Below are 11168 nucleotides of genomic sequence, written 5' to 3' on the forward strand. Positions count from 1 at the left end.
ATAACAAAGTTTCGGTTGTAATTATGTAATCAAAGCTTACTTTAGCATTGTTTGTCACGCTTTGTCACGCTATGCTTAACTTTACAACAATTGTAAAGCGAAAGGTTACGAAACTATAGCAAGTAACCGATTCGATTCTCAGTTTTGATCACGTACCGAATATTACAATTTGTACTTACCACAAATTACTTTCAAAATCGTAGCTTTATAAATGGCCGCTCGACCCTTGCACTGGCCAGTCGATATGTCAGCTGTTGTCCCCTCTACGGGACCAACGACTTGCTTTTCATTTGCAACATTCACGCTGTTCTCGTTTTCCTATTAAACAACGGTAAAACCCATCTTTAGAGATGTTTTATTAAGCAAAATTGTCAAGAAAGGAAATAACTTAACCCACGAGCGATTAACCAATGAAAAGTTCATTCTAAGATGAGTTTTTCTTTGTCTTCGATCACGGTCATGATCGCGTGGGTATTTTGGGAATTGTCATTGGCAAGTAAGGAGAATCGGCTGGCTTACCCGACTGCAGTCTCAAGAGAAGCGTGCGAGACCTCTCTGACCGGTTCTCTGCTTGACGATAAGTTCGGCTTCATTTTTGTTGCTTACGCGAAGTGTGCAGCCACATTATGGCATGATCTGATTTACTTATTTGTCTACGACAGTCAAGCGCCTGTCACGTGGTCTAGTTTTGTACAGAGTACCACCGTAGAGTTCCGATAGTAGCGACCCCCGTTACTTTCGGAATTAGCTGCCTTTGGGATCGTAACTTTAGGGGGGTCGTTACCTTCGGGGGTCGTTACTTTCGGGGAACAGAAATCGTTTTCAAATAGAGCTGGCGTGAGTTTTTTTTTTTTTTTTCCGAGGTTTAAACGAACAACATAAAATCAAAAAAGAACAACATTTTGTTTGCATTCCACATGTATAGATTGTGTTTCATAAAAAGAAGGCAACAATGATAAATACCGTAAATCAAAATCAACAGCAATAAACAAAGGAGACAAAATTCGTCTATCCAGTTTCATTTTTTAACTGCGACCTGGGTGGGTTCCGGATGTCTTCCTAGATTGTATTGTCAGTGGTCGGGACGAGTTGTATTAGTTTGTCTCTCATTCTTTACTTAGACTTCTAAGTCTTTTCTTGACGCCAATTTCATAAACGCAGGGAATCTCAATGCCTCCTCCTTGAACCCATACACCTTTAGTCGCACTCCTGCTTTGGCCAGATACACGGCAAGTCATCTTGATTTCCTTTTCCAGCAATGGCTTGTACAGGACCTCCGCTAGACTATCAGGCACGTGTCCAACTGTAGTGGCATCTTGTTCGCCGCCGTTTGTGCTTTTCATCTTCACCACTATGGCGTATTGTGAATATGCGTTAGAAGGCTCGGGAATGCAGTTTCACACTTCATCAATTCGCGGATTAGACCGATAGCAATGATCTCCCTTGATACTTGAAGTAATTGTGTATAATCGGCAGTAAATAGCAGCCATTGGTAATCAATTTTCACTTGAACAGTACACTTTCCTAGTGCTGATGCGAAGGTCTTATCTCTTTATATTGTTGTGGTGATATACGGAATGAATAGATCGAAATCGACCAATCACAACCTCTGGACGTGACCTTCTGAACCCATGAAAGTTACCTTCTGTTGATTACATCTATTTGTCGAGACGTCCGCTGAAATTGTGTTGACAAATTAATGGATCGAAATCTACCAAACACAACCTGCGGACGTGACCTTTTCAACCTTCGAAAGTTTTCCCGAGACGTCCGCTTAAATGACGGACATTTGATCACGTTTTTACGTGGCATGGAGTTCTCGTCTTTCCTCGATGAAAATGTGGAGAACGTTTGCCTATGTGGAAGGGCAACAAAATATCAATGCATACGATGTGAGACAACCGTTTATGTCTTGTGTGCTCCCGAAATTTAGAATCCTGAAGATGAGCCAGAATACAAGCCGATGATTAAGGTTGGAATTTGTAACCAATGCAACAATACCGCCATTGCCGGCTGTCGTGTTGAGACCGACGATGAATCAATAGTGTTGGAGGATATGGAGGCTTCCAACAATATCGGGCCAGTTCAATTTGACACAGAAAATGAAATGGTTCTCAGAAGACCGGCAAAAGTTAAAGCAACTGAGCTGGAGGGTGTCCGAGAAGGCATTGTAGGTCCCTGGGAATTACGCGATATAGCTAATATGGATCAAACACCTCTGCAATACCGCTTCAACACCAAGGGAGCTACTTATGCAGAAAGAGGAGAAAAGTCAGTATGGACCCGGACGACAGGTGAAGGCCATGATAAGAGACAGTGTACCATATTGACCATATTCGCCGATGACGAGCCTCGCATCAAACCCATGTTGATCTTTTAGGGCACAGGAAAACGAATTCCAGACAGAGAAAAGAGGCAGTATGATCCAAGAGTCGTGGTCAAGTTCCAAGAGAACGCGTGGTGCAACGAGGAAAGGATGGTCTTTTGGCTCAGAAATATGTTGAAGAAGCCAAACATGTTTTGTCAACCACGCGATAGACTTCTTATCTATGATGCGCATAGAGCTGAAACAACAGAGAGGGTAAAGACCATTCTGATGCAAGAGTGCCAGACGTCACTGGGGCTTGTACCTCCGGGCGCAACGAGCAAAGTTCAACCACTCGATGTTACATTTAATGCGGAATTTAAGAGAAGTGTCGACAGAGTAGCCACGGAACACTTTTCCGCAAATCCAGAGCACGGGAAAAGTGACTGCTGGTGATCTGTGTGTGCTTTTCACGAAATGGGAGGGTACGGCGTGGCAAGAGACCTCGCGCCCGCTGAAAGACACAGTTATTCGCTCATTTGTGAAATGTCGAATTTCACTACCCATTTCCGGTAGCAGGAACAGTGAAATAAGTATCGATGGTTTACCAGACTATCGCATGGGTGAATCAGCTGATATAGAGGAGATCGAGTTCTTCAATTGGAACAAAGACGTTTATCTTGGTGATAATCGACGAAAACTACATAGAGTTTTTAATATCAATTTCAAGAAACGTTCCTGTTGGTAATACGAAACTATGCCGGTTTACGTTCTTACATCGCTACATTAGTGAACTCTTCCCCTTGTTGTAAATTAAAGTGCCTTATCGTGAACGTATTACGGTATTGTACATGAAAATTTTGACTGTTGATTGACAAATTAAAGGTATACGGAATACAATTTAAAAAAAACTTGGTCTAGCTACTTTTGAGAGTGGAGGGTGGTCACTTCTTTCGGGAGATCGCTACTTTCGGGGGGTGTCGCTACTTTCGGGGGGGTCGGTACTTTCGGGATTTACTAGCAGCCACAAAAAATTGACGTTAATTTCCGGGGATTGCTAATTTCAGGGGGGGGGTCGTTACTACCGGAACTTTATGGTAGTCTGAGTCGGCCATCCTGATTGTAAGCGTGGTTGTGGGCAATTTTTTTTCTGGAGATAGTATCACGAGTTAGTGCTCCTTCCACAAACCAACACACCCAGACCTGGCTTGTGTTATAACTGCAGCTTGTGTAAGAGCTGTTACGCTCTTAAAAAACAACATTTAACTGCTTGAATCTTCGTTACGGGTTGAACTACATTGAAAAGAGTTATTGCACTACCGCAAGCCAACGATTATCGGTTGGTTCTATCGGTGTGGGTTGCACCGCTGAGTGTCTGAAAGCATTTGAAAGTGTTTGAAAGTGTCTGAAGCCTCCTGAAAGGGCCATAAAGTGAAATAAGTTGTATAATAGTTGCATTCTCCTTGCACTGTTGAGAATTCATGGAGGCATATTTCAGAACGACATAAGTAAGTATGGGAATCTCGATTGAACAATACCGGTCAACGGCTGGCACTCATGACAATTTCGTGAAAGCAAAGGATATCTTATCACGCCTTTAGGATTATTTGTGGAGTTAAAAGCTTATGATGTTCTATTTAAATGTATTTTACATACCAGTATTGAAACTAGTTGTTGGAAAACACAGAATGTGAAATGATGTGATGTTCTGGTTTTCACAAATGATTTTTTACAAAGCCTATATTGCATAGCCTATAGGAGCCTAGTAGTTTAAAGTTACAACTGAAGTGTCATTAGTACTATGTTTTCCAAGTAATGCCCAGAATTATTCAGACCTTAACATTTCATGACTACCTATAAGCTTGGCAGTCTTCTAAATTCTCTTCATAATGGTTAAGACCAGCATTGATATTTAAGCTTGGTAGCAATACATGTGTATTAGGCCTTTATTTGGTTAGACTACAACTCCTTCTCAGTTACTTGTTTGGTTGGATAGTTACGAAAACGAAGACCCCGAAAACAAAGACCTAAGACCCCCTACGAAAACGAAGACCAATAGCGAAAACGAAGACCCATTACGAAAACGAAGACTCATTACGAAAATAAAGACCCATTACGAAAACAATAAAAACAATAAAGCGATACAGAAACAAGACACCTGAATCCTTTGCCGGCGAAAACCACAGGGAGTAATGGTCTGATTTTTTTTTTTTCAGGTCTGATTTTCACTATTGCTTAAATAGTGCTTTACTGCGAAGGATCGTGCACATATACGTTTCATAACCGCAGTTCATATATATGTATTTCATATATATTTGTTGTTTGATTTATCATCTACGGGTTTATGTCAAATTAATTTGATGGCCTGCTCCCAGTTGGCTTGTTAGCTCAATTGGTAGAGCGCTGCACTAGTATCGCAGAGGTCAGTGGTTCGAATCCCGTACAGGCCTGAATTTTTTTCAGGTCTGATTTTCACTATTGCTTAAATAGTGCTTTACTGCGAAGGATCGTGCACATATACTTTTATGTATATTGATAACCACTGCCAAAATTGCATTCCTGAGCAAGATTTTAGCTGAAGGACAAATTTTGATAGCATGTTATGTTGACCATTTACACGATGATGTCAGGTACATCTATTAATTTCATTTCTCCACATATCTGAAATTTGGGAAACACACTGGCATGAAATTACAATTTCAATAATAAGAAAACTTAAAAAATTCTGGTACTTTAAATCATGACACTATCATACACCTGCCTGTACATTGAACTCTGTTATATTTAAGTTATGTCTCTAATTACAGTTCCTGAAATCTATAATGGTGACACTCTATCTCTATTGAACATCTGTTAAATAAAACCTCTAGGTCAAACTGTAAATCTTATTGGGTTAAAAGTTGTTGGAAATGTTAATGTAATGTTACTTCAGAGTAGTACTAAACAAATGATTCACTAAAATATTGCTTGTGTTCTGATCTTTTTATGCACCTATCTTTTTTCCCTGAAGTCTCCTATTTGCAACTATATATCCACCTACATCAACTGAATTTTTCTGTGTTCTTTATTGAAAATACACTCAATCGCAAATACAATAGTTATGGTAAATGTGAATAGAAACCTATGTTCAGGATTGTGTTACTTTACATGTATGTATTGTCCGAAATTAGTCACACATTCGAACCAAATCAAGCTCCCCATGGCATCTAGTGTAGATTACATCTTTTCCTAAATGTCTGCAAAGTTTTATCCTCGTGTTCTGGTACACAAAATGCCAAAAATATTCATATGAAATACATCCCTGTGGTTAGTTTTTTACCTCACTTGCCTTGGAAAAGACAATTAACCAACAAACTTTAAAACTCAATTCTGCTTTGTTACGTCATAGTTGGGTAAACAAAGTCATGACTGAATCTATGAGGCCACTATGGGAGATGATGCTGACATTTTTTTAAGTTCCGAAAATCCTCAGGTTACATGTGCAACCTTTGTTGTGAAAATGAGACCTCCATATCAAAGTTTGGCCATTAACCCTCAACTTTAAAATGAACATTTCAGGACTATACTAGTTATCTTGTTTTATTAAAAGACAGGAACACCATTGAAAACTATCTAACCGTCATCACATATTAGCTCTTCTAAAAGAAACTCATTAAGACACCAGACACCAAACAGCAGCTCAATTTTGTAAGCTCCACATGTATGCATTGCGGTCCTATTATTTATTTTTTTTTTTTTTGCGTAGGTTCGCAGTTCGACTACAGCGCATGCGTGAAGTGTAAGCGCTTTCGTAGAATAAACCCTAGAGTGCATCAACCTCGTTCCCAGGGCTTTTCCCTTCTTTTAATATTTTGGCGGGCGCCCGCCAAAATATTTAAAAAGGGAAAAGCCCTGGGAACGAGGTTGAGAGTGCATGGTTTAAAGCAATGGCTGCCTTCATGGATAATTCCTCGGTAAAGCGTTTAATGATCTGGTGTAAATGATAAATATTGGAAATTACTTGTATTCAAGTTAGTCTCCGTTAAACAGACAATCATTTTTAATGGAGACAGAAATTTCCATACTTTTAAATGTGTTCGAGACTGACTTTTTACTTTAGTACAGTGAAAGCTGCACTGGTACTATTCAACAAGAGGCTACAATAGAAGGATATCAGCTCTGTGCCTCCTTAGATAGAGCCTTTCAATCACTTATATCCGAAAATTTCAACAATTTTGTCTTGAAAATTGGATGTACTGCAGTTGCTATCTATTGTAAGGGCAACGTGGGCTTGAAAATATTCGATTCTCATGCAAGGGATATTTATGGTAGAAGCCATCTTCAGAGTACACGTGTGCTGCTTGAAGTATCATCACTGAATAGCTAAATACACTATTTTCAGAATATATATAACCGTGATATATTTGAGTTGAAAGGGGTTAAAATTGATAAAGTTCAAAATATTACCCTTTTTTTAGAGTCTGCCAGTGAAACCAGAGAGTTCAATGTGAGTTGTGCTGTGGCTGTCTATTCAATCTGCTACTCCGTTATAAAATAATGTAGTTATTGGAATTCAAACACCCTATCTAATGTTATTCAGTAAGGCAAAGATTATGTGAAAAATTCATCTTTAAACAAGTATTTACCGTCAGATGATTTGCCAAAAACTGTTGATATTTATGGCACTTAATTTAGTTTATATCTTAAAAGTGATTACAGTGAAGGAATATTGTCTGATTCGGTTGACAGCAAATTAATTCTTGATACCAATAATAGATAAAAAATTCCCTTCTCTTTGCAGTTGAAGGTAAATACATTACCTACTCAGGGTTCATGAGAGCATTGAAAGTCCTTCAAGATGCTTGAATTTAAAAATAAAAATTCAAGGCCTCGAAACTACTTGAATTTGAGGATTAGAGCTTGATTTTTGCAATGCTTTTTCTCTAGCAGTTTTCAAGATGAAAGGTAGTACTCTCATGGAAAAGCTGAGAAATAATTTTAAAAATTGCTCATGCAAAACTTTCTAAAAGTGTTGCTTCAATTTTCTAAAACTTGGCCTTTAAAGTCATTGAAAAGTGGTTGAATTTCAACCTTTGACATCCGTGGGAACCTACTCCTTTATGGAATATATTATTTTGATTGTTCTCCAGTACCATAACCACATTCATTGCACTCCAGCAGACAAAAATAAACACAAGTAGACTTATTCATGACTGGCAATGACAAAATTGTGTGACAACAGTAACAACGGCAATATGGCAGTCACTAGAGATAACTTCAGATGTGCGATATTGAAAGCCCAAGTTCACGCAGCTATGTCTCTAGTTAATTCAGTTCTCACATAAAAAAATGGCAAGTGATGACCTTTTTTCTTTTAATTTTTTTGTCGAGAGGCATTAACACTAGTGAGTAGCACTATATCTCATCTAAAAGAGGACAAAATAAGCTTCACAGAAAAAAAAATTGTTTTCGTAAAATGCATGTATTTTAAATCATGCAAAGAAAATCACATAAAATTTGCATAACTTATGAAACAAATTGTGACTTTGAAAAAGCCTAGGCTAGAATGTAGTGGAATTAGAAGGTAGCTTTTAAACAAAAAATATTCCTTATTTTATGGGCAAGACATCGAGAGAATTTTGCTGAAAAAAGAACCAACATAGCATTAATTACAACGTTTTTTCAAACTGTACTCCAAAATGGTAAAAGTTGACCCAGATTATTGAAATGTTTTTTTCTCACAAAGTATTTACACAAGGAAAGTAAGCTATACCTGATTTGAAGCGGCTGTAAATGAAGTAAAAAGTCAAAAATTAACTTAAAAGGTTCCTTGTTATACGAGCAACATCTCCATAAAATTGGTTGAAAAATAACAAATCTGAGATGTCCTACACATATTTTGTGAACACCTATTGAAGTGAATAAAATGGAAATTTTTTTAAGGTGGCTCAGTGCCATACCGTTCATGCACTCAAATGTCATCACAGCATCACGATAAAATAGATAATCTTTAACTGGCATCCAATGAAGCTGTTTAACGATCGGTGTAACATGGTCAAATTTTCTTGATCCGGTCACTATACGGGCAGCAAAGTTCTGAATAGCCTGTAACTTGTTGATATTAGTAACAGAAGTGTTTGACCATACGCTTGAACAATAGTACATTTTACTGAAAACTAAACTCTTAATTATGGTTACAAGTAAGTCTTTGTCGAAAGCATGTTTGGCGCGATTTATTTGGGTCAGGCTTGACATACAGGAGGATACGGTCTTAACAGTATGATCACTGAAAGTAAGCTGATCATCAAAAATCACACCTAGGTCCCTAGCACAACGGGTAGGGACCAGATCTTTACCAAGCAAGGACAGGTTGAAATTTGGGATCTTGGCAATCATTCAGCGACTACCAAACAACGTTAGTTTAGTTTTTGTTGCATTAAGGAGGAGGCGATTATCAAAGCACCAGTTCCTGATCTTAATGAGGTCTTTGTTGCTCTAACCAATTGAGCTAACCGCCTCCCGGTTAGCTCAATTGGTTAGAGCGCTGGATTGTGTTGTGCGGGAGGTCGAGGGCTCGAGCCCGGGCCGGACCGATACTCATGGTCTTAAAATAAGTGAGGAGAACTTGCTACTTTCTATAATCAAGAAATTGATAGATATTCTTGTCTTCTTGGATAAGGACGAATAAACCGTAGGCCTTGTCTCCTGCAGGGTTAGGGGTAGGAGACGTTAATTTCCCACGCACGAAATTACTCTGTGGTAGATGTCCTCCCTTGGGTGGGATGGGTGGGTGTTGGCCCTAAAAAGCCCCTATGGGGAGTGGTCAATTAACCTATGTACGTTTTTTTCATGTCTTCCACAACATTTTCGCGCTGTGGAACGCGAAAAGTTATGTAAAGTTTACTGTCAGCAACATATGTCTTGGATTCGCAGCACTGAGGAACGGAGGGTAGGTCGTTAATATGAATATTGAACAAGATGGGCTCAAGGATGCTCCCCTGCTGTACTCCACTTTGTAACCTTTTGTATTTTGCGGTCCCTCTGAGGGCAGGATTATCTGGATTATTTGTCTGGTGGCTTTTACTCACACTAACCTCTGATACATCGGCTGCAATCCAATCAGGATCTTCTGCTGCTTCTTTTCCCCCTTCAACATTCACTTCTGCTTCTTCAACATTCTCACCCTGCCTTGCTTCTTCCAAAGAGATGAAATATCATGGGTATTTCTTTAATTTATTTCTGAAATTTTGCCTTGGAACAAGGACAAATGAGATAATCAAACCTCAAATGCATAGAGCGCAACACACGTAAAAAGCTTTTCACTTGTAATTCAAGAGTAAAACAATTCAGAAGTGAAACCGGAGACTGTCATTTTTTGTCATTCCACTCACACACTTTCATAATGCGTTTTTTATGCACAATTTGTTTGTTTTGTGACTTTTTGACCTGAAACAAGAAGAGCCACATCTGAAAATCATATAAAACATTTTGTATAACATACAGGTCGATAAAAATTGAACATTCAGTTCGGACGCGAATACGTCACTCGATATCACGTCTGTCATTCAGCGCGTCGCGTTGTAAAATTCCATTGAAAATTATTTACTCTGTCGCTTCAAAATTATGGTTGATCGCAATATATATTACTTTACATTCGCAGATATGCATCTACAGGTTAGTCTCAAGGCAAAAAAATAAGGATTCGTAGGCGAAAAGTAAAAGTAAATGTAATTTTTCACCGTAACTAAGACCTCACGCATCTCGTGTTTGAATATCGCGAGAATGTTTCCTGATTTCTTACCTTGATTATTCGCTAAGATTTTCCACTCTTCTGTCTCACGCCAATTCTTCGCCACTAGACATATCACCGAGATCGCTTCCATCCTTAAAAATATTGTCTCAAACCTTTGATCCATGTTTTGACGACGATATAATGATGTGAACTCACTCTATGGAGAAATCGTCAAGAAGAATCGAACGTACAGCAAATGCACGATTTGTGGCCAAAAGTTGTTGAGGAAACAAAGACTCGAAACCCTGACTTGAGCTGTGTTCACGGCAAAAATCAGAAAACACAAGCCAATCACAACTTTGAATGTGATTACAAACGTGTTTTACCCTCACTGTTATGGCAGATGGATACCACCTTAGGAAGTCATAAGAGATACCTAGATTACAGTGTACCAGTACCCAAATCAACAAAGTTTGACCACAACAAGCGTTCAACAACACGTTCCAACACAGACATCTCGATTCCTAAGTCTCTCGTTTCCACTGAACTAGCAGTGGTGCCAACAGAGTCAAGTGCGTCTCATAACGAAGAAATATTTGTACAAGAGAAGGAAGCGACTATGGTGCTTTGGAATTCTTACCTACAGAGGGATGTGCACATTCCGAAGCGTTCCCATGTTTATGATTATGTTTTATGATTTTGGCACATCTGTGGACATAAGACATTTTGCATCTCAATAAAAACTTTTATGATCATGGAATCGAAGAGGCCTTTAAGGTTAGAAAGCAAATCTGTGATATGAGTAATGATTGGATTAATTAACAATTTGCTTTTAACATAATTGACTGCTACTTCATGAAAAAACATTGTGTTAAGATTTACTCAAATTTAGTTTGAATAGTAAATTTCATGATAAACATATACATGTATGTGTCTCTTGGTACATTTTGTATGGCATAGTCCTTTTATTGAACTAAAGTTTTAAGCCTCTGAAATTAGTCCTTGTCTTAAAACCTTCGCATTCAAAGCATTGAGAATTTCTTGGAATTATTTGGACCTCGGGTTATTTAAATTGCCTCAAATTCAATTCCCAGAAATTCCAAAGAAATTACACCCTTCTCAACTTATAGGTAGTTTGTATAGCTGAGAATT

At 38.5% G+C, this 11168-nt stretch overlaps 1 protein-coding gene across 3 annotated transcripts in view; it reads left to right on the forward strand.

Annotated features, from left to right (window-relative positions):
* The window catches only part of LOC111338545 (uncharacterized), an 81590-nt gene that overhangs the window by 13035 nt on the left and 57387 nt on the right, over positions 1-11168 (forward strand). The gene's annotated exons all lie outside the window — the stretch shown is intronic.

Source organism: Stylophora pistillata, chromosome 2 (genome assembly GCF_964205215.1).
Source record: "Stylophora pistillata chromosome 2, jaStyPist1.2, whole genome shotgun sequence".
In the NCBI taxonomy this organism is placed as follows: domain Eukaryota; kingdom Metazoa; phylum Cnidaria; class Anthozoa; order Scleractinia; family Pocilloporidae; genus Stylophora; species Stylophora pistillata.